The sequence below is a fragment of the Canis lupus genome, chromosome 30, assembly GCF_011100685.1.
Source record: "Canis lupus familiaris isolate Mischka breed German Shepherd chromosome 30, alternate assembly UU_Cfam_GSD_1.0, whole genome shotgun sequence".
Taxonomy (NCBI): Eukaryota; Metazoa; Chordata; class Mammalia; order Carnivora; family Canidae; genus Canis; species Canis lupus.
This window is the reverse complement of record NC_049251.1, coordinates 24,960,826-24,987,170: the sequence shown is the minus strand read 5'-3', so window position 1 is coordinate 24,987,170 and position 26,345 is coordinate 24,960,826. Positions and strand designations below refer to the sequence as shown.

The 26,345-nt window shown below is 38.8% G+C and overlaps 1 long non-coding RNA gene across 2 annotated transcripts in view; it reads left to right on the top strand.

Moving 5' to 3' along the window:
• LOC111093380 overlaps nt 1–25,267 on the top strand; it is a 39,045-nt gene extending 13,778 nt beyond the window's left edge. Inside the window, exons 2-6 of one of the 2 annotated variants that reach the window (XR_005381367.1) lie at nt 4,482–4,577; nt 6,407–6,524; nt 21,005–21,118; nt 22,808–22,943; nt 24,398–25,267. This is a non-coding gene — a long non-coding RNA (uncharacterized LOC111093380). The remainder of the gene's footprint in view (nt 1–4,481; nt 4,578–6,406; nt 6,525–21,004; nt 21,119–22,807; nt 22,944–24,397) is intronic. The other variant, XR_005381366.1, reaches the window with a different exon arrangement.
• The last annotated feature ends 1,078 nt before the right edge of the window (nt 25,268–26,345 follow it).

Sequence of the window (26,345 nt, the reverse complement as noted above, 5' to 3'; positions counted from 1 at the left end):
AAAAAATATAATTTGAAGAACTGGGTAATTGACTCACATTTGATTAAGGCAGAGTCTATTGGATTAACATGATTAATAGATAAAATTATAATCAAACAGAAAGCAGTACAAAAGGTGACTAAGTCATGGATCACATTAAGATACTAAATTTTTAAAAGATGGATATGCTGGGGTTTTTTTACATTAGTAATATTCATTTCACAGTGGATCTCACACTGTTCAGCTTTTGCTGGTAGTGTAATTAGAATGAAGTTTGTGTTCAGGATTAAAAGAAGAAGTACTTGGGAGGTGTTTTGATTTCACAGTAAGGGAAACCCCAGCTGTCCTCTTTCTGATTCTCCCCAAATCGTTTGGTTTTGATGGTAATTTCTCAAACTGATAGTGAAGTAGGCCACTCTGGTGGTTATCTGCTCAGAACTAAATATAGTTAATGCCACACCAAACTCCAAAGTTCTTTTTAGGAACAGTAATATTCACCAGCCTGTATTGGGATAACATATTCTACAGTTTTATTCTATGAATGCAAAATTTTATTTCCCATAGAAACTAAGTTCACTGATATGAAAGTATTCCAGCATTAGCCACCTCCAGGCAGCCAAGCTAGGAAGTAAAATTAAGAACAGGATGCTTGGGCATTTTATTTGTCAGTCTTAAAGTCTTTTTACCCAAGAGATGGAAATTGCTGTGGTATAAATGTAAGTCAATGTGAATATAACATTGTTTTCACCACCAAGAATTTCTGTTTAACCCTGTGTCGGTGGGTGACAACCTCCTTCCCAAAACTTCCATGTCTGCATAAACTGGGAGGACAGAGAGAATTGGGGGAAATTTCAACCATTCCATAATCTTCATCTGTGTCCCAGGAGCCAAGTCACATAACATATAACATAAAGAGAAACTCGCTTCCAAGGCAAAGACAGCTCCAGTGCAGTCTCCTAGCCATCACCCCACTGGCTTCAGGATTTTCCTAGATAAAAAAATCTGGAACCACCACTGCTTTCCCTGTTCTTACCATGTTGTTACTTCTAGGAGCATGCTCTCGTCAGGCAAATGTCTAAAAATATGGGACCAAGAGGTGGCGTTTGAACAATGAGTTAGCTTTCTTTGCCTTTAAGAATGACAAAATGTTTAAGGACCGATCATATTTCCTGTTGGTAAGGATGTGAGAAACAAATAATCTCTTATATAACTTGTTAGAGTATAGATCGGAAGGTAGTTTGGTATAAACCTATACAATATTAATGTACAGCCCACTCGACCAAGCCATTCCGCTATAAACCAAATCACAGTGATATGGATCTAAGACTGTTTATTATAGCATTTTCTGTATAGCAAAACATTGGAAACAACCTAATTGTTTACAGGTAGGAAAATGGTTAAATAAATCATGGTATAGCTATAACTTGGAATATATCTCTTTTTAAAAAAGTAGATCTAACCATAACATCAAGGAAAGATTTCCATGATATATTTTTCAATGAAAAAAGCAAGTTGTAGAAGTATATACTTATGTAATATGATCCTATTTATATATTTATAAACAGTATGTATGTATTCTATGATTTTAACTGGATAGGAAAAGATCAAAATGGATACATCTTCAACGGTTAACAGGTGCTGGAGGGGGAGAGAAATGAGGAGATGGAGGAATTTCACTTTCTACTCAGTATACTTCAGTAATTTGTCTTAATAAAAATATCATATTTTTATCATGACAAAATAAAAGAAGGATGTCGCTGGCAACTCCTCATAAGGCACTAGGTACCCATCCACCTCAGAGGACCACAATGAAGCTCCCTGGCTCAGATGCACAGAAGATCTGCTTCCAACTTCTGGCTGGGTTCTCTGTCAGACTGCTTTCATTGTCTCAGTACAGTCTGTCAAGGTGTGTGCTGTCTAATTGGACACAAGTAGCCTTTTGATGATCTTCTATCTTTTATCGATTCTGCCTACACCACAGTGGTGTTAATTATCTCTAAGGACCAGAACCCCAAGAATGGTGGCAGATCCAATGAGAGATTTTGCAGTATGCAGACTGCTTCACTGAGGGCCAGACGTTTAGAGACACATGTATTAGCTTAAGTAGAAGATGCCATGCAGGGCATATTTATGAGCAGAACCCGGTAGGGCTGAATGATAAGATATGGGAAAAGTTTAGGGAGAATGTTCTCCGTATTTTTATTCTGGAGCCCAGTATCATAGGTAATATCACAGACTCTCTGGCATTATTTTCATAAACTGCTTTAAAAAAAAAGATTTCTTTATTTATTTGCTCATTATAGACAGAGAGAGAGAGAGAGAGGCAGTGACACAGGCAGAGGGAGAAGCAAGCTCCATGCCGGGAGCCAGACTCGGGACTCGATCCCAGGATTCCAGGATCATGCTGTGGGCTAAAGGCAGGCGCTAAACCACTGAGCCACCCAGGGATCCCCTCATAAACTGCTTTTAATCCTCCCCAGAACCACGGTAGGGACATATACAAATGAGTGAACAAACAAATAGCATTTATCGAGTACTTACTATGTGCCAAGTAACATGGTCAGTGTTTTTCATATAACTATTTCCTTTAATCCACAGGAAGACTTATTCATTATAAACTCTACCTCTAATGATTTATCATATATTTTCCAGATAGGAGTCATGTGGGTCTTTTTGTTGGGCTTCTGCAGCAGGGAAGACAAAGGGAAGTAGCAGGAGAGAAGGAATAACCCTCGAAGAACCCCTAAAATAAGGTGAAGGATGTGCTTACAAGTGCTCAGGACACTCCAGTTTGAGAGTTAAGGCTTGACTTTCTCAACTGCCAGAAATACTAAAGAAATGGCTCTGCTCCTACTTTCTTTCCAGTGGTTTTTTTCTGTTCATACTGTAATTGGAAGACATTACTGGAAGGGTAGCTGGTTAAACAGGGCAAATAGAGAACAATCACTTTTCTTTTTGCTTGTAGAGCACATCCTTATGGGTATCGTTTTCTTTAATTCCCCTACAAGCTTTGAAGAATTTTTTTTTTAAATGTTGTGCTTTTAGGATACAACAGATCTTTCACTGCTATGGGCCCATCTTCATGTGTGGGCATGTGACACAAGTCTAAAATACATTCCAGATGTCTGATCTCTCCCACTGCTCACATGGGAGGTAAGGTTGGGGCTCTGATTTGGTCAGTGGTTCTGAGACTGTGAGCTGCTGGTAGTGGGTGAGAAGTGACCTTCTGAGAGACAACATCCAAGTATAAGTGTCGGTCCTGTGCCGAACAGATATTGCAAACAAAGTATAGGTCTAAAGGAGGTGGTTGGAAAGGTAGCAAGAGAGAGACTCAGAACCAGCCCAAAGAGACTTGAGAGCAAATTCAGCTGCCCTCTGGACAAACACAGATCCATAGGGTTCTGAAGGTGGGTCTTGCAGACTTTTTTATAGAGTCTGTAGGGTGAGATGGAAGTTGTTAGAAGCACGAAGAACTGTTTCAGGCATGGAGAACCAGGCCTTACTTTGCACAAGGAAAGAACTTCATAAATATTTAGGTAAATGATTTAACTTTTGTTCAAGAAAAGTGGCCTATCTTAATGGTTATTAAAGCAATTTGCAGCTGACTGTTCCAGATACAAGCTCTCAGGAAGGCTAGATGTCAGGCTGCTTCTGTCTGTCATGTAAGCGGAGAGAAACCTTACCTTGCCTGTACATGTGCACACAAGCACCTTGTTCTAATAAGAAACACACAGTAGGTAAACAAGAAATGAATCTGCATTGTCCCAAAACAACCAGTTCTCTCTGATCATTGAATTCACTGGACAAAAATAGTAATATGCTTGTGGTGCCCTAATTCCCAGACAGCCTGGCTGGCTCAGTCAGTTGAGCCTCTCTGACTCCAATTTCACCCTGGGTCCTGATCTTGGGGTCATGGAATCATGCTACACTCAGCAGAATCTGTTTGTCCTTCTCCCTCTCCCACTGTCACGCTCCCTCCTTCCCTCTCACTCATACTCTCAAATAAATAAAATCATTAAAAAGATAATATGGAATAAATGATTTTCGACCTAACAATTTATGAGCATTTATGTTGTGTCCTACACAGTCTTGGAGCTATAGTATATACAGCAGGAATGCATAACTCCTCTTTAATGTTGGGAGATTTACAATCTTTTGTGAAAGGCAGTATTTATTTATTTTTAATTTTAATTTTTTTTGAAAGGCAGTATTTAGACATATCAATCAGGTAACTTCTCAAGACAGGAATAAACTTTCCTAAATACCAAATTCCATTGCCCTAACATTCTACTTCCATTGTTTCATCAAGTGGTCAATTTCATGGCCTAAGAGAGGTCAGGGATTTTAACTGCTACTCTGGCAGAGTTTGGCATCCATTATCAAGCTCTGCATAACTCAATCAATAAAGTTCTAGACAACCACGGCCCACTAGGGCTTGTGTGGATAAAGGGATGGAATAGATAAGAAGATTCTTTTTTTTTTTTTTTTTTTTTTTTTTTTAGATAAGAAGATTCTATGTAGATGCAAGGATCTTCACAACATGAGGAGAAGCCTGATGTGAGAAGCTGGTTATAAGAAGGAGATTTATTCCACAAAAGGTGCTTATCCTCATTTTATGTGACTTCCCAGGAGATATGGTTGCCCTCACACCTGCTCTAGGATATAAAAGGAAAGACATTTCTATGTATTAGGTTTGGGGAGATTTTAGGGGACTGGGCAGGTGGGTTATTGTTTTAAAGGAATGAAGTCAAGTGTAGACAACTTTAAAACATTGCTGCTACATCCATGCGTCTAATTGAGACACTTGTAGGTCGTCAGGCTCTAGAGTATAACAATTTGTCAGTATAGGACACAGAGTGGACCAATTTAATAATTGCTGCAGGGGTTAGAATTTCTACAGCCTTTGATCAGATTTTTTTAGGTCAGTAACATTTAGAGGTAGATAAAAATATCAAGTAATTGGTGAGAAACTAGATGGTTTGTGGCTAATTTGCAAAAGCACAGATTACATTATTTGAATTTTATCCACTTAATGAAAAAGTCTTGAGATTTTTAGGAAGAACGCATTAATGTTGGTAGCATGGTGTGCAGCCCACTCTCTAGTGTGCAGACATCTGCCATCTTTCCTCTTTGACACACCCTCTTGCTTGCTCACTGGGGCCTCTGAGTCTGCTATGACTTCCGTTTTCTGCCAGATAATAAGATTATGTGTGACACCGTTGCTCCTTTACTGCCTCCTTTTACAAAAATGGAAAATGAAACCCTCTGTTCTTTCTTTAACTTAGAATGGGGAAGAATAAAGAAAATTGAAGTCTGATATATAATCACTAAGATGCCTATCTGTTATTTTACGAGAGTTGCTATGCAACTCTGAGAGGTAGAAGGGAAGGGCAAAGGTGTTGGGTGTTACTACTTGAAGGCACTGTACCCTCTCTACCCCACCAGCCTAGACATTGTTTCTGGAAGAGTCTTTACTGATCTAGTTAATCTCTTCTGAATGGGTTTCTGGGCCAATGACCTTCTTTTAAAATCAGGCACCAACACTGAAGGCAATAGTTCAGGAGTTAGGGGGATCCCTGGGTGGCTCAGCAGTTTAGCACCTGCCTTCAGCTCAAGGTGTGATCCGGGAGTCCTGGGATCGAGTCCCACATCAGGCTCCCTGCATGGAGCCTGCTTCTCCCTCTGCCTATGTCTCTGCGTGTCTCTCTCTCTCTCTCTCTCTCTCTCTCAATCTCTCTCTCTCTCTCTCTCTGTCTCTCATGAATAAATAAATAAAATCTTTAAAAAAATAGTTCAGGAGTTAGGGCAGCCACACCCTGGTGGCCCACCTTGAGTTTGTGCTCTGCTAGGAGCAGTTAGGACTTGTGCCCCTGACCCACAGTTCATCACCAGAAAACTCACTATCTTCCTTTTGTGTTTAGAAACAGGAGAAGGAGGTATTCCAGCAGATACCACTGTTTGGAGTTTCCTTCTGCTTTAGAAAGGCTGATTATTTTTTTTTTTTTTTGACCCAGTATATGAGTCTGCTCAGGCTGCTCTAGCAAAAGACCAAAGCCTGGGTGGCTTAAACAACAGAGGTTTATTTCTCACAATTCTTGAAACTAGATGTCCAAGATCAAGATTCTGACTGATTTTGTTTCTAGCGAAGCCTCTTTTCCTGGCTGCCTTCTTGTCATGTCCTTTCCTCACCATGTGCTCAGGGAAAGAGAGAGAACAAGATCTCTGGGGTCTTTTCTTGTAAGGACGCTAATCCTATCAGATGAAGCCCCCACTTTTATGACCTCATTTAGCTTAATTCCTCCCAGAGAGACTCCAAATACAACCATACTGGGGGTTAGGGCATCGCAAGCATACAGTCCAGAACATGGAAGGTACCTCTAATTTGGTCTTCTTTTTCCATTCATCACACATAATCTTTATGTTACAGAACAGACCTCATAGCCATCTTTTCACCTCTCCCAGCTGTATCATTTTCATATATTCTTCCGGCTGAAAGTTTGGATAAATTCAGGGAAGTCTAGTGAAGAAAATTTAAAATCATCAAGGTATAATCATTGTTAAATTTTAGTGCATTCTCTTTCAGTATTTTTCAGTGCATTTCTATATATTATTTATAGAATATTTATAAGATGGATTATGATAGGGAAGTAACATGTTATTTTACATTTAATAAGTGGAAAATCAGTTGAATATCTATATTTAGATGTAAGGTAGAATATTTTTCATCTGTTTATTAGCCAGTTTTACTTTTTTATTAATTACCTGTTAGTGTTCTCTGACCATTTTTCTTTTGGAAATATCTGTTATTCTCTTGTTGATTTGTAGGATCTTCCTATATATTCAAGCAGCATTTCTTAAACTATGTTCCACAGAGAATTAATGTCCCGTGAAATGATAATAAATGTTCTACTGATGTTAAAAAAATTTTATACTGGAGGTATTGTTTATGAAACTATATTTTTTAAATTTAAATTAAAGAATCATTTTTTAAAGAATTAAGTGTATATGCAAGAAAAATAAATATAAGTAGTGATTATTATTTGATATCTGTTTTTGGGATATAATCAATTATACCTGAGAATGTCAAGAAATGGTATGAGAAAATACATAATGTAAATACATTCAGGGTTGCACTGATCATTCATCAAGCATCACCTGCATGTCACCTACTCAGTGGTCATGATAACATCATGTATCTTATAATATCTGTATATTTGTGATATATTTAATGTTATATAGAAGTTATGAATCAGATTTTAACTTTTTATGTTAATTTGCCTTTGAGACTACCTATTCTTATGTACTTCTTATTGTCATTTGTTGGTCTCATTTATACTTGCAGCTAAGCTTTAGAATGAGACTGTTGAGATTGCCTTCCAAAATTCTCGTAGGATTTTTACTGTAATTGCAATAATTATATTGATTTATTTGGAAAGAACTTACCTTTGTACAAGGTGAAACTTTCCCATTCAGCAACCTGGTACTTCTCTCTATAATCTTTCAAGTCTTATCTTAGCTCGTTTTAAAAGTCTTAATTTTTAAAATAAAGTTGTTACAATTTTTATACCTATATGAGTTTTTTTTATAAGTAGGAGGTTGTCAACTAATATGGTTGGGCTTTCTTCTACTGTCTTCCATTATTCTTTTTGTTTTTTTTAATTTTCCTTGATGTTTCCACAATAAATGGTGTTTTTTCTGTATGCTTGTTTTTGTAACTACATTGTTAAATTTTCTAAAAATTATTTGAGCCTGTTTCTTTGTCAATATTAGTCATTAAAATATCTGTTAACTTCTTCCTATAAAGCTTGTGAAATTTGCCATCATATTACCTCCTTTCTCTCCTTCCATCTTCTTTTCTTGATATAAACAGAGATTTTAGATCTAGATTCTAAGTATTACTACATTTACATTGTGATCCTTTTAAAGAATGCTTTTTGACATTTGTTTTGTCTGTTTTCTACAATTTCTTTTATTCCAAGTCTTATTTATTCTTGAGTTCTTTATTTTGATTCACTTATTTCATCAAAATATTTTTATTTTTCAGGATACTTGGGTGACTCAGTCAGTTAAGCTTTCGGCTCAGGTTATGATCTCAGGATTGTGGGGTCAGGACCTGCTTAGGGCTCTGCGCTGAGTACATACAGCCTGCTTGGGATTCTCTCTCTCCCTTGCCCTCTGCCCCTCCCCCCCACTCACATGCTCATGCTCTCTCTCTCTCAAATAAATCTTTAAAATATATATTTTTATTTTTAAAAGAGAGATAGATCTTTGTTAGTTTCAAAATATCTGCATTTCTGATCATTTTTTTCTGAGGCTTTACACTAGAGATCAGATTCTAAGTTCCCATTCCCTTCCTTTCAACCCTCTGGTAGCTATTACTCTATTGTCTTCTTAAATTTAGTGTCAATTTAGTAAAGAAATTTGATCTTTAAAAAAAATTTTGATCTTTCATGTTGCTTTGTAAATACAGGATTCTTTTTTTTTTTTTTTCCAAAAATACAACAAAACCTGTCTAGAGGTGAATTTCCTCACTAACTTTGCCAGCCACTCAGTTAACCCTTTTGCTCTGAATATTCAAGCTTTCATTAGCTGGTGGAAGTTGTTTTCTTTTATATTTTTGATTATTACTTCTCTTCTGTTTGCTTGGTCTTCTCTTTCTAGAATTCTTAGCATATGTATTTCAAATTTCTGGTAGTTCTTTTCAAAGTCCATCTCCTCTCATAAATCTTCTCTAAGTGAGATAACATCTATAATTCTTAATTTCCCACAACAATCTGTAGTTTGCTGCTTTTGTTTCAGGCACCTCTCTTATATCTCTATAACATCTTTCTTGGGCTGCATTTTCTGCACAGTGCTCTCTTCATGTCCTCTCTAGCTTTATAGATTACAATTCTTCCTGCATCTTGATGAGAACATTTATTTGAAATCTTCTGTAGTTTTATCCTGTTACCTTCAGTAATAAGAAACAATTGATGCTAAGATTTTCCCCCTTCTCTTGAACTGCTCTGTATTTTTCATAGTTTTCTACAAGGTATATACTAGTCTGCTTGTATGAGTTCAGAGGAGTCTGAAAATTGTTGAGATCCCCATTCAAACATTTTAGCCCACAGAAATAGAAAAAGGAAAGTTTAAATGTGCTGTAGTTTTCTTATGTGTAGAAGCCAATGGAAAATAATGAACAAGCTATAGCAGGTGTAGTTACAGCAGGGAGTGTCACCTCTGTGCCTGTGAGTTTTGACCACATCTTTGTTATGAGAGCCCAAATGACTCCAGGCAGTGTCCTAAGTCCAAGGTTGCCCTCATAAACAGCAGCCACAGCAGTGCCGTGTATTTACTTAGCTTGTCTAGTCACATCAAATGTAATAATAACAATGATAATAGCTATCATTTTTGAATACTTACAATATGCCAGCCACTGTTTTGACCTATCTAAGTGTAAATTGGGTATAAATACTGCAGAAAGACTCCTATTGTGATCTCTTCTTCTAGGATGATTCCCAGAAAAATTACTGAGAATGAAATTTGATCCTCTAGTCAACCAAGGATAGCTAAAGTGACCATATAATTTATCGTCTACACTGAGATACTTTTGAAAGCAAAAAAGGAGATTAATAACAAGACAACAAGGTCACACTGGGACTGTCCTAGGTGAACTGAAGTATATGGTCACTGAAATCATAGCATACACTTGCTTTCAGGTTTTGTTGCTCTCAGATTCAATGTGTGCTGAAATTGCCTTCTTAACCAGGGGGTCTTCAACCACCATTTGTAGTGACTGCTTAATAATCTGTGTGTTTACCATTGTTTATTCATTTCCTTTTTTTAAGATTATATTTATTTATTCATGAGAGACACACACAGAGAGAGGGGGCGGGCAGCGACACAGACAGAGGTGAGATTCGATCCTGGATCTCCAGGATCACACCCTGGGCTGAAGGCAGTGCTAAACTGCTGAGCCACCCGGGCTGCCCTATTCATTTCCTTATTTATGGGCAATTAGACTGCTTCCAATTTGCATCTATTAAATGTAATACTGAAATGGAGGGGGGGATCCCTGGGTGCCTCAGCGGTTTGGCACCTGCCTTTGGCCCAGGGTGTGATCCTGGAGTCCCGGGTTTGAGTCCCGTGTTGGGCTCCCGGCATGGAGCCTGCTTCTCCCTCCTCCTGTGTCTCTGCCTCTCTCTCTCTCTCTCTCTCTGTCTATAATAAATAAATAAATAAATAAATAAATAAATAAATAAATAAATCTTTAAAAAATACTGAAATGAATATCTTTATGCAAAAACTATATTTTTAATTTAAATTTTTCCTTTGGGTTACAGGTCAGAATTAAAATTACATAGTAAGTGCTTTTTCTTTCTCTTTTTCTGTAGCTTTCTCTTTTTCTTTTTCTTCCTTTCCTATTCCTATTTTCTCTATTGGATGAAAGAACAGAAAATCTAGATTGTTAGTCTTTGTGTTTATCATTTTGAGCTCAAATCAGTTGGAATTTCATACTCATCAGGAGAGTGAACAACTCTATGATGTCTGGACCTGTGAGTTTCTGTGTTGCTATTTTACTATTACCCTTTTAATAAAGTTGTCGAACTGGAAATATATACTCTATGTATATATGTGTGTCTATATGTCTGTGATTCACAAAGTCCTTTACCTTTCAGAGTGTGAATGCAAAATGCTTTCCCAACTTTATAATAACTTAGATTATAAAGTCTCTTAAAAGGAACTCTGTTCTGATTGGCTTATAGAGATAAATAAGAGCCTATAAATCAAATATTCCTAAATGTCTTGAAAAATAAGGAAATTTAACTCCAAATATATTAAGTATGATAAAGATAAAAGCTACTGCATGGAGCAAAGCAGTCAGTGTTGTGAGGGAGGTTCTGGAGGCTGAGGGAAGGACAATAAGGTGTCCCCGTGGGAATGAAGGGTAGCAGCAGGGACTGGAGATTACTTACACACAAGTGGACTAATCAGATAAGTAAATATACTAACAATAATGGATGTCCAATTTCTCATTGTCAAAGAAGGAAATTACTGAAAAGAAAACTACAAGAAACCAAGTGGTGTCAGATTCAAATTGAAAGTATCAGTTTGTGTTCATAGTTGAATATGTAATATAAACAGCTCTATGCATATCCTACTTGTCTACAGATATATAGAGATATTCATTCTCTAGCTCTGGCCACTGAAGAGCCCTGGGACTCAAGACTCCCAGTGTCACTGTGCAATGAGCACATCTAGTGTCCAGATTTTGGCTTCTAAATATCATTCTCCACTAATGGACACTAAGGCTCCCTGGAGAAATAGAAAATTCCAGTTCTGATACAGGGAAAATACAGGATGAGCCTGAAACATCCTGTGCCAGAAAGAGAAAAAGCACTCAAAGAATAAGAGAAGCATGTCAAAACAGTGCAAAAATCAACCTGAAGGAGTTCCCACTAGAGAAATCTTGGATAGTGGAAGCAGCAAAATAATGAGCTAACACACTAAAAGTCACTGAATAAAACAAGAATAGGGGCACCTGTGTGGCTCAGATGGTTAAGTATCTGCCTTCAGCTCAGGTTATGATCCTAGGGTCCTGGGATCGAGCCCCGCGTTGGGTTACCCACTTAGTGAGGAGTCTGCTCCTTTCTCTGCCTCTCTCTCCTATTCCTGCTCTCTTTCTCAAATAAATAAATAAAATCTTAAAAATAAAAAAGAATAAAGGAGTTCATACTCATCTAATTAAACAAATGATAGAAATAAATAAATAGTTTAGTGAGATATAAGATGTTTATATCATCTCAAAGTTAATTCTTACCTAATAGATAATTACAAAGGGAAAAAGAATAACTTTACAGTAGAGAAACTGGGTAGATGACACCTAAATGAAGTGATTACAGTTAATATAACCAGTAATGAGACTAATCAAAATTATGTGCCACCTGAGAGGATTCAATGAGAACACACCATCACTTCTGTGATATTCTTACCAAAGTCAAGTAATATGAATCAAATGGTAAAGGAACATCTAATAACTGGCCTGTGACCTTCAAAAGTGGCATGACCATAAAAAACGGGCAGAAGGAGAACATGTTCCTCATTGAAGGAAACTAAAGGGCCATGACAACTAAAAGCAATGTGTAATTCTGAATTGGATCCTTTACTAAAGACATTATTAAAACAATTGGCAAAAGTTGAATAGAGTGTGAAGACATGATGATAGTGATGTATCAAGGTTAATTTCCTAATTTTTATGTCTTATTGTGGTCATGGAGGAGAACCTATTCATTTGTAGGACATTCACTTGGAAATACTCAAGGATGATAAGGGTATTTTATTAGCAACTTACTCTCAAATGGTATGGGAAAAGTTCTTTTTGCTCCACTTCCAATTTTTGAAAGCTTGATATTGTTGTGAACTAATAGAAAAAGAAAAAAAAATTTATGTGATAAACAGGTGTGAATGTTTTCTTGATTCTTGATGCAAATTGCTAAGTTGCTTTCCAAAAGGGATGTACCTCATCTTATAACCATGCCATTCCATTTTTTCCTATTAAATTTTTGTCAGGTAAGCCAGGCACTAACGGCATTCAAAGACCTTATTTTCAGTTCTACCTGTCACACTTTATAACAGAAGTGCTGATTTTCATGAACTCACTTATTATCTCCATGTGGGAGTAATCACTCATTGTATCATTAGCTGATAATGACTAGATGAGTTGATTGAGCTGTAAATGACTATGGTTAGAGATTGCAGCTCTAGCTGATTAGATAAATATGCCACATATTTCATTTTGATCATATCAATTTCACTATCATTTGACTGAAATGTCTTCCTTCAACCTAAAGTTCTCATTAAGGCATGGTAATTTCTCTGAAATATGACTGTATGCATGACTTCTATCAGCCAAAACCAATAGTTACAAAAAAGGAAGGTTATTTTACATTTTAGCAACTGTCTAGCTATCTGATTTTATGCAACTCCCAAAATCTGAAGACCCTTGTTAGAAAGTGAATAATATCTTTATTGCACTCAAAGTAGTATATGTGTGTGGTAGGGCAGAGAGTCGAGGGCTTCTTTAATTGAATATCTTGTCTAGTATAAGAATTTTGGTGAAGAGATTTGGGGGTTTTTTCCCCTATAAGTCCTAAATAATGTCTCTCTTTGGCACCTGGTGTCAGGCATCATTTAGACTTTGTAGCCAAGTGCTTTACACACTGTAAAGTGCACATGAATCTTGTTAATATGTGGATTGGTATAGTAGGTCTGGGGTTGGGCCTGAAAGTCTGCATTTCTAACAAGATCCCAAGAGATGCTGATGCTGCCGCATACAGACCACACAGTGAGAGCAGGAGCCTGGCAGACAGCTTACTTATACTGTTTTGTCAAGAACAGACCTTGGAGGTTGTGTGTGAGGAGAGGCTTGGCACGCTGGCAGATCTACTTCCCTCTGGAGGCCTGGCCCATCTACTTGCTCTAAAGCAGCTTGCCTCTAGCCACCAGCTGGGTAGACCATGACAGATGACCAGAGTGAGCAATTCTATTGGGCTAAGATTGTGTACTTTAGAAAACAGACGACAGTTGCACTGTGGTGCCCACATGATGCTATGGTCTTTATCGGAGTGTGGCCCAGGTCTCTTTTTTACACCTCGAATTCCTTGGATAACCCTGTGGAAAACAAGTCCTTGTCAACCATTAGAAAGGAAGGAGAAAGGAAAGATGAGCTCGTATGAGCTGCCTTGCTTTCCTCCAGGTAAATGGGAATCTTTTCTGGTCTGGTGAGTTACCCACTGACCAGAGGTCTAAGTTTAAGTTCATTCAGTCATTTTCCCTGTGTTGAGATAAGAGAAGAGGCCCCTGTGCAAGTTGTTGAGTCTCAGCGAGACTTTTCTGTGAATAGGATGAATTCAGAATTTTTAGTGATAAAGCTTGCTCTGTGGTAAACAGACACGTTGACATTTCAAAGGCATGACATTTCAGTACTTTCTACTTCAAGTAGTCTCTTAACCTTGGGAAGCTAGGTGATACTGCCCCCATTGTATTGATCTGGAAGTTGAGACTCTGGTAGGTTAATTAACTTACCCCAGGTCGTATGTCTAATAAGTAATGGAGACAGGATTTGAATTCTACCTGTATGATTTCAAAGCTCAATGACCTTCTAGAATGCCAGGCTTCTCTAAGAATACTTGGATAAAAGAAGTATTCAAGTTTAAATCAGTGGGAAATTGGTGATATGCTGGGATTTTGTTGCTCAACCAAGAGTATCCAACTGTTAATTGATTAATTCAACCCCGATCTAATCAACTGCACAGGCTTTGCATGACACCCCCTTCCTCTAATGCTAACAGCAGGAACGTGAGTGTCACATCATGTTGTATAGCACTCAGAATTATTTGGATTCCCCGATATTCCCAAGAGGTGAGTAGGGCAGACTTTCCTTGCAGTTCACAAGTTAAGAAACCAACCAGATGGAAGTTAAACCCAAGGGCTCAAAAAAAGAATGGGTAGCCTGAAATCTTGGTCTTAGGCAGCAAATTTCCTAAGTCCACAGCCTTCACTGTCATCAAAAAACCTCAGCATGTTTCTGGAGCGTTTTTAAATGGATATATCCCCAGCTGTGCACAGAGTTTTCTTTTCATTGTAAAGCCGCGATTCAGAGGCTATTCAGGGCTACGATCTGCATTTAGACTCCTAAAATAGTGGTAGCTGTCTTAATAGGAATTTATGTACTACCCACAATGCAAAATGCAATACCATACAACTAAAATGAAAATGATATGGACTCTGCCCTCAAGGAGCTTACAGTCTAATAGATATGCATAGAAGCAGGTGTAACTGACCTTAATAAGATGAAAAACTCATTTGAGTTTATATGTAAAAAATAACTACAAAGTCAGGTGATAATATAAGTGAGTAAGGAATTTGCAGGTGAATTTTCCATAAAGGACAAGCACCATTATTTTGGTCCATAGCAATTCGGTTCTTCATTTCTCCTTTCTATGTCCAAGAGCCCAAATAAACCAGTCAGAAATCCTTTGGAATCATATCCTTATTAAGCAATTACTGTTACCTCTATTTAGAGTAATCTCCAATAGCTCTGTTGGACTGCTCCATTCTAATTATTTAAGAAACAAACAAAGAAAAACCACTCTCCCCAAAACATGCTGAATTCTCATCCTGCTCCAAGCCTTTGCATGTACTTTTACTTCTGAAACTGTGTTCCCTTCGATTCTTTACCTGGATAACTCTTATTCATTCTTTAGGCCTCAGCTTAGCTTTGTACACACTGGAAAACTTGTAATTCTCCAAGTCTGGAGTAAAGCATGTACTAGTAGTCTGTTGAGGTTAGCCTGTGCTACAATAACAAACATCCTCCAAATCTCAGTGGCTTAAAAAAAATGAAAACAGAAAAATGTATTTCTTATGCATACTTTATGCCCATTGCAGGTTAAGTGGGGGCTCCACTCCATATCATCCTCCATTGGGGTTCAAGCCCAGTGGAGCCTCTACTATCTAGAGTACTGCCAGTCATCATGAAGGAAAAAGGCTTCCCACCTAGACGTGGCTTATGTTACTTCCACTTATATTTCATTAGCCAAAATAAGTCATGCCTAAGTTTAAAGAAGAGAAGAGATGCAATGCTAGCATGTGTCAAGAAGACCCAGGATATCATGAATGGTCAAAACAGAGCTCTTCCTACTTGTACCCAGAATCCCAGTACTGACCACAATTGCAGTATTTTATTACACTACACTGCAAATGGGTGCCTGAGTGGCTCAGTGGTTGAGTGTCTGCCTTCAGCTCAGGTTGTCATCCTGGGGTCCTGGGATCGAGTCCCACATCAGGCTCCCCAGAGGGAGCCTGCTTCTCCCTCTCCCTGTCTCTGCTTCTCTCTCTGTGTCTTTCATGAATAAATAAATAAAATCTTAAAAACAACAACAACAACAACAACAACACTACACTGCAATTAGCAGGTTATAGTTGATGATCCCCTCACTAGACTCCAAGCTTCTTAAGGACAGGCACCCAACCTTATTTTTGTATCCAATACCTGCCACAGTGTATGGCACATACATACAATCAGTGCAAAAGTTTGAATGAAGAAAACAATGTCCTCTTTCTTTAAAAATGCATGTCTGTATCTTTAAATTTGTGATTTCAAAACAATTACAATTCAAACTGCTATTTATGTCTTATGTTCCTTAGGAAAGATATACATATAGCCTTGAGCTACAATTCTGGCTTTGCTTTTGAATGCAAATATTTTAACAAGTATAACACACAGAAGCTTGAACTATCAATTATTCCTAGCAGCGTATGTAAAATATCTTGTTTATCCCAGAGATCCTAAATTAGACTGAAGAAAAAAACCCTACCTTTAAAAATACATCTCTGAGAGTTTGTATTTGTCTTCAACTCATCTTGAATCAGAAGGTAGAGCTGCTTAATATTTAAGAAAAGTAATAATTATTTAATTTTCTTAGTTATGAGTGGATTTTGATGAATAAAAACAAGTACATGCAAAAGATAAATTATCCACCATTAGTTTATATGCTTATGGTTAGATACTAATTTTCCTATGTGCTTCGGGGCTTTAAAAAAGGTCTATTGAATTTCTGCCCAAATTGGTTTAGGAAACAACCTACCAATTTGTTGTTGAATTCAACCAAAGTGGTAAAATCTTTAACATTTGGCTACTAATAAGTAGCTTGAAAAAATTAAATGGCGGGATCCCTGGGTGGCGCAGCGGTTTAGCGCCTGCCTTTGGCCCAGGGCGCGATCCTGGAGACCCGGGATCGAATCCCACGTCGGGCTCCCGGTGCGTGGAGCCTGCTTCTCCCTCTGCCTGTGTCTCTGCCTCTCTCTCTCTCTCACTGTGTGTCTATCATAAATAAATAAAAATTTAAAAAAAATTAAATGGCATGTTCAATATAAGCATAAGGTACTTTTGGAGAAAACAGTGTATGTTTGTGATAAGAACTGCAGTCCATGGAAATGTCACATTTCCTTGACTACACCCTTGTTTGCAGAGGTATCATATTGTTTCTTAACTGCAAGGATTAGATTTAGTATGAAGATGATGCTTATCAGTTGTAGCTTCTTTAATTCTGAAAACTTTCTATCAGATTAGCCCTAAGGAAAAAATCTATTGGATATTTTACATTTGTATGGTATGTTTATGTCATTAGAACACTTGTATTTTGATCATTGTACTTTCCTGAGGTAGATGAATCTCAGGTACTCTTTGCCCCACATAATGGGGCTATTTTCCCACTGCAATTCCTCCCTCTGCGATTTTCCTTGTTCTCGGTTCACTTTCCAGAAGTCACATTTTACTAGGGAAATTTTCATGAATCCTCTAAGCCACCAGCATTGAGTCCACCCTCCTCTGATTTGAGTAAGGAAATCCATCTTCTCCAACAAGACCTTCTATCTATAGAATTTTGTCCTTTCCTGGATGAAAAAACAAAAAAACAAAAAACTTGATAACCTATGAAATATATCTAGATGTCTATTTAAGAGAAATATGAGTTTCAATATATAGATGTTTATTTTTCAGATGTTGTATCACCTTGCTTTTTACATTAAAAACAACTATGGGACTTGCTTAATGATATTAAAAAGTAACCAAATTGGACGTTATTCTTTAAGACCCCCAAAGTATGATATAGATAATATTATTCTCCCTGAAAAATCTGTAGTGTAATGGGAACTAGGTGAAATAATGAAATAGATATTGATCTTGCTATTCCTTTCTCAATATTAAATCTCTTAACAAATACTTACTGAGCACTGATTATATGCCAGGCTCTATCCTTCTAGTTAGTATTAGAATAGTGAGCAAAAACCAAGCCTAGACTATAATAGGAATGATATACTTTAATCAAATAATCCTGTCAAGGAATGCATAGTGACAAACTGAGATGAGCACCTTTGTCAGGTAGTAGCCATTCTTTGAAAGTGGGTAATAACAAGGAAACTTGACTTGACTTAGGAGGGAGAAAGGAGGCGGTCAGGGAAGCTCGCCCTAAGATAACCCTTGATCTGGGATCTGATTAATGAAAAGATACAGGTGGTGACCTGGGAGCAAGAGACAATGAATACAGTTGAAATACATAGGGCAAGGGCCCCTGAGTGACTCAGTTGGTTAAGCATCTGCCTTCGGCTCAGGTGGTGATCCCCGGGTCCTGGGATCAAGCCCCACATCAGGCTCCCTGCTCAGTGAGGAGCCTGCTTCTCCCTCTCCCTCTGCCTGCAGCCCTGCCTGCAGCTCTGCCTGGTTGTGCTCTTTCAAGTATATAAATAAGGTCCTTTAAAAAAAAAAAGAAAGAGAAAGAAAAGGAATACATAAAGTAAGTTTAAGTTGGGGATAGGGGCTGAAGGTGTAAGATGAAGCTAGAGGGGTCAAACCACTCAGGACCCTGCAAAACATGCTAAGGATTTTGGTCCTCATCATAAGGGCGAATAGAAAGCCACTGCCATGTTTTTAAGCAAGCAATGACCAGATTCATGTTCTGAAAAACAATTACTCTAATTTCATGTTGGAGATTAATTAGAAACTTGGGTGCATAGGGAGAACGATGGGAAGTGTGGACAAGAGGTGGTAGTGGGTTAGGTTTAGTATAGCAGCAGTGGCAAAGATGGAAAGTGGGCATGTTTGAGAGAGATTTAGATAAAACTGAGAAGACTTGGTGGTGGATGGCTATAGCGAAGAGGAAAAGAAGAGGGTCCAGGACGAATCTGAGATCTCTGGCTTCACAACATTTCAGATGCTGTCACTATTCACCTAGTTAGGAAACATGAGAGAACCCAGTTTGAGTCTGGGAGGACACGCTGAATTTGAGGTGCCTTTGAGATAGCCAGCAAAGATGTTGTCGAGTAGGTCTGGAGCTCACTGGTGAGGTCAAGGCTGCAGATTTCAATTTGCAAGTCCCTAGCAAGTACCGCAATGGAGGTGTATGGAGTGAAGTAAGGGGAAAGGACAGACGAACTAGAAGAGACCAGGAGGAGCTTGTCCGTGTGATGATTGGGTAAGAGGCAAATAAGCCTGCATGGGAGACTTGAAATGGGCTGGCCAGAAGCTAGGAGGAAAACCAGGGAAGTATCTCAGCATTAGGGGGGGAAGTGTTTTAAGAAGAGAATGATCAATAGCGATAGCTTCTGCTTCGAGATCAAGAGAATTGAGACTTGAAACATGGATGTTGGATTTCATAGCAGAGCAAGGGATGGCAGCGGTTTGAGTATGTTTAAATATCAATGAGAAGCACCTGCCTGGGAGGGAAGCACCACATACACAAGGGAGAAGAGGTGACTCTCATTCTGACTCTCTCCAACATCATCCCAGTGGCCTAACTGCTTTGGGTTATTCTGCATGATGTTAGACCTTTCAGAGCGTCTCCCAGACCTGCATTTGGTGTAGATTGGGACCGGTGCCATGGCTGCCTCATGCATTATTGTTAAAAAGAGTGAAATAAGATAATAGGTGAACAGAAGATCTAACATATAAAATCAAATAATGAGGTCATCAATGATTATTTCCCCTTGATCTTTCGTTCTGCCAAAGTTTATCTTTTCTGCATCCTCTTCCTTCAGGTCCCTGCTAGATAATTAACACTCCCCCCACTTTCTTATCTGTGTCTGATAATGACTTACTGTGCTGCCTACCGCTCCTGATGTCAACCGGGGTGGGGGGTGGGGAGGGCCTCCTTAGGACCTCAGTGATAATATGTAGAAAGAGGGTCTCAAAATTCCGTTGCATGCAGCATGGCCGGACCAGCAGGCAGAAATCATTGTGAACAAAGAGCTTTTTCTATAGCATACCTAAAATCATATCCGGTAGGCAACTGCCTTTTCGACCCACTCAACACTGATTATTAAATAATAGAATGTCACTTCTTCCTCCCCCCTCCCAAATCTAGTCACCCAACTTGGTGAGGATTTCAGAGGGTTTTGTTTTGTTTTTTAACCAAAGGAGTCATTTAGAAAAATAAGGCAAGAATGCCATCTTGGGGTTTCCACTGACAGCACAGGCTACCTAAGCAGCAGATGGGGAAAAGTGTGTTCCTAGGGGTTGTTCAGTGTCATTACAGCAACATACTTAGATCCTTAAGGGCTTTTTCTGGTGAACTAAATTTAGCTGTTGGAACCCTATTATTAAACAATGTAAAACTTTAAAGTCAGACTAAGTTATGACCTTTAAGTTTGGGGCTTCTCCTATTTGGCTTCTAGCTAGACCACACTCAGCTTTTGACTACCTGTCGGTGGTCTTACCTAATTATGATCTGTTTGACAGGATGACTTGGAGTTTGGGGGCATCATTTGATAGCTTTCATTCTCACTCATCTTTTCTTCTTATCTCAGGATATATTAAAAAGAAGTGGTAACAGAATTTCTCCGGTTCTTATTTATTTTATTTGGAGAGGCAGAGGGCCAATGGCTTATGGAACTGGCTCCTAAGGTTCAATACGTATGACTGTAAAGTAATAGGATTCCTTGGTGGGGATGAAACTTTATTCCTTCATAGACACCTTTATAATCTTTTATTGCATGATATTGCCTTCATAGTATTATTTTTATAAAGATAGTGGAAAAGGCAATATACTTTGATTGTCTTCCTTCATTAATCTTTCTATATCTCACCCTGATTTCCTAAAGAGAAGTAAATGCAGTCAGAGTTGCAAAGAATCCACCAGCAATTAATTTGCAATCCAATTTTGTATGTTTCCTTTCTTCACAAGTTCTTCCTTTTTAAAGGGAAATCTTTGAATACGGTTGTCTATGGAATTCTATGTGTAAGAGACACAACACAGGGCAGCAAAAAGAGCTTTGTGAGATGTAAACACTTGTTTTCATTGTGCCTTCTGTCATAGTCACTTAAATGACTATCTCCCCCCAACCCCAGTAGGTTTTTAAAAATTTCTTAAAATCAGGACACATGCAATTATCTATCTGGCATGGGGCTAGAGATCGGTAGACATTTGTTGAATCCAGCAACATGCGTCTGAAAGGTACAACTTACTCTTTGATCTTCCTTTGCCTTCAGGTTTCAGCATGTACTCTATGTCCCCACAAATTTGGAAGTGGATTTTGTGATTGAGCCTGTGAGACATTGTGGTGAGGATGTGAAAGAGAAAGTGGAGCATCCATCAAGGCAAATGTTGGTTGCTTCTTCCTTTGTCTCTCCTACTACAAAGAACAGTATGGTAGTTACTTAAAAACAAAGGAATAAAGAGAAATTATGAGGGCTTTTTTTTTTTTTTTTAGCCAAATGTGGAAGGAACATAGGATATTGAGAAAGTGAGGGGGTAAGAAACTTCTGATGCATGTTCAAAGTTTCCTCTTGAGTCCCTAGTGGGGTGGAGTAGGACCAGATGTTGAGTTTGGGCTCCATGTGCGCTGTGACCTTCGGTAAATAACTTAAACTTTGTAAGCCTCTGATTCCCCATCTGTAAAATAGGATTAATAACAATACCTTCTTCGTGAGATTATGATCAGGATTAAATGAGCTAATGAACGTGAAGTGCATGGCAAATGACCATTGCTCTACAAAAGTAGCAGCTGCTGCTAGTAAATTCCAAAGTCCAAAAGACTAGTCACCCCAATTAGCTCTGTGGGGCTCCTGTCCTTGAGCATCAACCACTACAAGCCCATACCACCTTAGAAGGAGCAAACCCCCTCTGAACATGGATGTATATTATTCCTTGTTGCAGAAAGAATGACCACATGTAAATATGGCTGTTGAGATATACAGTTGACCCTTGAAGAACATGGGAGTTAGGGAACTGACCCCCTGTGCAGTTGAAAATATATATAGCTTTTGACTCCCCCAAAACTTAACTACTAAAAGCCTACTGTTGACCAGAAACCTTACTGGTAACGTAAACAGATGATTAGCATCTATTTTGTATGTTATAGGTATATACACTGTATTCTTACAACAAATTAAACTTTTAAAAGTTACCAAGAAAATCATAAGGAAGACAAAATCTATCTACAGTACTATACTGTTCATCAAAAAAAAAAAAAAATCCATCCCACATGATGGACCCCCATGGTTCAAACCTACATGGTTCAAGGGTCAACTGTACTAAAATCTGTATTAAGCAAGGACTGCTAGGTTGAACTTTTGCAAAATTCAACATCAAATAAATGACATGAACAAAGGTTAGAACTCTTTAGGGGAATAGGGTATGCAGGTTGAAGCAGCTTCCAGAGTCTATTAATTATGAGAAGAAAATGAGAAAGAATTGGCAAAGGGACTGGTTACTGATAGGAATGTGCCCAGGCAGAGACAAAGTCCCAGGAGAAAGAAATCAGTTCACGGACCATACTTGGAGAGAGAGAGAACAGGGCTCATTGCATATGATGTCATTGTGATGTGAAACAGAGAGAACCTCCCTTCTAGGCAGTCAGGGGAGCTGAGAAACTCACTTCACTGATCCACAAAGGAAGAAAAAAAAAAAAAGATATCAGAAGCCTGAGGATTCAGTCTTTGGAAAAGAAACCTCTGAACTCACAGGTGATGGGAATAGAAATTAAACTTCAGGGCTCATGTCATAAAATGTTCTCTGTAGAACTGTTTTGGAGTAACACTGATTCCAATTTTTCTTTCTTGAAAATATGTTTCAAGTAGATAAAGGTTAATATCACTTAACTTTGTTTAAAAACATCCATTTGTTAATTTTTAGAAAGTAAAAAAATTATTTTAGTGCCTAAACAGGCACTTTAATACATTGTGGTTGGTGCTCCAAGGCCAGTGGAGGGCAAAATGTCAATGTAGATCAAAACTACAAATGCACGTGACTTTTGATGCAGCATTTCCTCTTCTCAAAAATTTATTCTACAGATATACTTGCCCACATATATGTGACATTTGTATAAAATTGCTTGTTGCAATATACATACAATGGAATTCTATGTTGGAATGAAAAGATCTCGAAGACATATTAAGAGAAAAAAGCAAGATGCATAAAATGTACAAGGTATGCTATCACGTAAAAACACTATTAAAACAGATAGAAAAATAGTGCGTGCACATTGGATTGCATATGCATAAAAATCCTCTGGAAGAATAAATAAGAAACTAGTAGTTGTTTACATCATGAAGAGACTGTGAGCTGTGGGGGAGGGGAGGGAAGCTTGAATTGTGTGATCATATTACATAACAAAAAATCAAATTACAAAAAGTTATATTTATGAGAAACTTAATAACCCTGCATTTGATGCCAAAGGAAAACTTCCAAACCAACAAATTAGTATCAAATAACCATATATTGGGGTGCCTGGGTGGCTCAGTTGGTTGAACATCTGACTCTTGATCTCAGCTCAGGTCTTGATCTCAGTATCATGAGTTCAAGCCCTGTGTTGGGCTCCATGCCCAGCTGGGCTTGGAGCCTACTTAAAAACAAAACAAAACCCAACATCCTGGAAAATACCCCTCAAAAAAGCATATGAAAGAAAGGACTTCAAACAATTCACAGAGCTCACATCAGACTCTTTGAGCTGAAAAGGACTCTAGAAAACATAATTCTCAATTTCTTAAATCAAATTCCATACCAAATAAATACAGGCTTCAACAAGTTGGTTTGCTTCTCTGTGGCTCGGGGTCTCTGATGATGACCTCTAAGTGGCAATGCTAGTTTGTAATGTAAAATCTCAACCTGAGATTGGCTGATAGAAGTATCTCTAGAGGACTTCATGAATAGCAAATACCCTATGGCAGTCTGGGAACCTGGCCACCCCAGCTGTGGTCGCACGAGGGGTGAGTCTGAGGATGCCCGACGTGAAGCACAGGAGGTATTCAGTACACAGGACATCACACCATAGGAGCTCAGCAAACGTTTGTTCAATGAAAAGCCCCCAGGTGACCAGATCACAGCCTTGGAGATGTAGAAGAGCCCTTGCAAGTGAAGTCAGCTCATCCAACCTCCCACCTGGTGCGGGCTTTCTTTTCCAAAGGAGCCTGAGAGATGCTTCCTGAAAAGGGGACTGAGCGCACCGCCTGTAGGGAGTCCTTCTCATGTCTAAGTGTTTCCACCTACTGGGACGTTTTCCTCACAAGAACAGAAATCTGTCCTGTGGGGACTTTACCATCAGTTCAGCTTGGCCCTCAGCAGGATACTGTATGTAGCCACTGCCTTTGCCACATAGCACCTGTGCAAAAGGGAAACTGATTCACACCTTATACACATTTGCTCATGTTAAACAAACAGGGAGGAGAAATCCTACATTTGGTTAATTTTGGAAAACTAGAAAGAAGGAAATAAATTGTAGACAGAAGCAAACAAACAAATATGTTATTAATACAAACAAGTTCTTTAAAAAAAAATAAGTGTGTTAGCATTTAAATAAAAAGGAAGGAAACAACAACAACAAAAAAAAACCACGGTCTTACATCCTGGAGATTAAGGTTTTTTTTCTTACAATGCATCCTCAGATTTCCCTGGTTGGAGAAAGACACTCAAACTGCTCAGTGGCTGCCCTGCAAGTTGACGACCACTCGCCTAGAGGGACGCTTGATTCACTGGGAGTCCACTAGTCCTTTCATCCTCCTGATCGCCTCTTCAACTGTTTCCCATATCCTACAATCTATCTTTTCTCCAACTTCCCAGACTGTCTCCCCATGCCCACTCTCAGCTGATTCCTTGCTTACCACTTCAATAAAAACATAGAAGTGCTCAGAAAAGAACCTCTGCCAATTCCCCCTCAGCACATCTGTGCCCACATCCGCTGACTTCCTTCCTGTTACTATATGTGGTGATTTAAATATATATCCACAAATTCTTTGACATTTAAAGAATTTTCAGAAAGTAGAATCTAAATTCCCTCCCCTTGACTAGGACTTACTGACTCATTTCTAATAAACAGAATGTGGAGACACTGAGGGTATGCGACTTCCAAGCTAGATTATAAAATCCTTAAGGCTTCTGCGTGTCCTTGCTTGGATCACTGTCATGTTGTGAGTACACTCGAGCAACCCTATGGGAAGGTCCATCTGGTGAAGAACTGAGGCTTCCTGTCAACAGCCAACATGAACTTGCCAGTCATGTGAATGAATCATCTTGGAAGTAGTCTTCAGCCCCCAGTCAAACCTTCCTATGACTACAGCCTTGGTCAACACCTTGACTACAACCTCATGAGGCACCTTGAGCCAAAACCACCCAGCCTAGGTACTGTTAAGTTCCTAACCTAAGGAAATTGTGTGAGATAATAAATGTGGGTTTTCATGCTGTCTTAAGCCATTGAATTTTGGGACAATTTTTTACACAGCAAAAGATAACTGACAAACTATGAATGAACTCTCCATGCTCCCATCTTTGGCCAACTGTGTGCACTAACATCCATCCCTCCTCACTCACTCAAAAATATTGTTCAAGCAAAGGGTCCCCTCTCACTCCTGCATCACTGATACTTTCCTCTGTAGTGGAGCATTCCCATCAGCCTGCCACTGTGTCACAGTATCTTCCATCTCAATGCAAACACACATACCTCTTGATCGCACAATCCCCATCCAACTATAGCCCAATTTCTGTTTCCCTTTACAGCAGAATTACTCAAAAGAGAGTGTATACCCTATGTCTCTGTTTTCTTTCCTTTCATCTACTGACTCCCCTCAAATCACTTGTCCCTCCAATCCACAGAACAAGCTCTTGTCCGTATCTCCAGTGATCTCAATACTAGAATCCACTGTTTTTGTTTGGTTGACCTCTTGGCACAGCATTAGACACCATTGAAATCCTTGTTTTACTTTCTTTTAGGGTTCCTCTCCCTCTCAGTGTCCCTTCTAGTCTTTGGGTCTAACCATTCCTCCTCAGGTTTCTTTGCTGGTTCTTCCTTATCTTCCTGGCTTCCCACGTCCAGGGCTCTAGGGCTCAGTCCTTGGGGCAGTTTCCTTCTTCAAGAAGTCCATCATTATTATCCTCATGCCCTCTGAAGACTGCTCGCCTCTGTGGTGACCCCTGCTTGGTATGAGGCTCAGAATTCTGGGAACATGCAACGCCTGCTTTAACGAACTGGCAACACTTTAGGCTGTGCCTCTACCAATTCGTGTTAGAGTAATTCACTAATTAAAAAAAAATCAGTGAAACCAGTTATTTTGATATACTAAGACCAAAGTCACACTAGATGTGGAAATTTTATTACTCTTCAACTAGTTGTGCTGAAGTTAGATAGACTACCTTAGACCAGGATTTCTGGGGTGGGGAGGAGTCTGAGCTGTGCATCATGAGATGTGTAGCAGCATCCCAGGCCTCTAGCGTACCAGCATCCCAGATGCCATTAGCTACCCCCACTTCAGCTGTGATAGTCCGATGTTTCCAGACACTGCAAATATCCCCTCGGATACAAAACCCACTGCCTTGGACACATGCTATGTGCATATATCA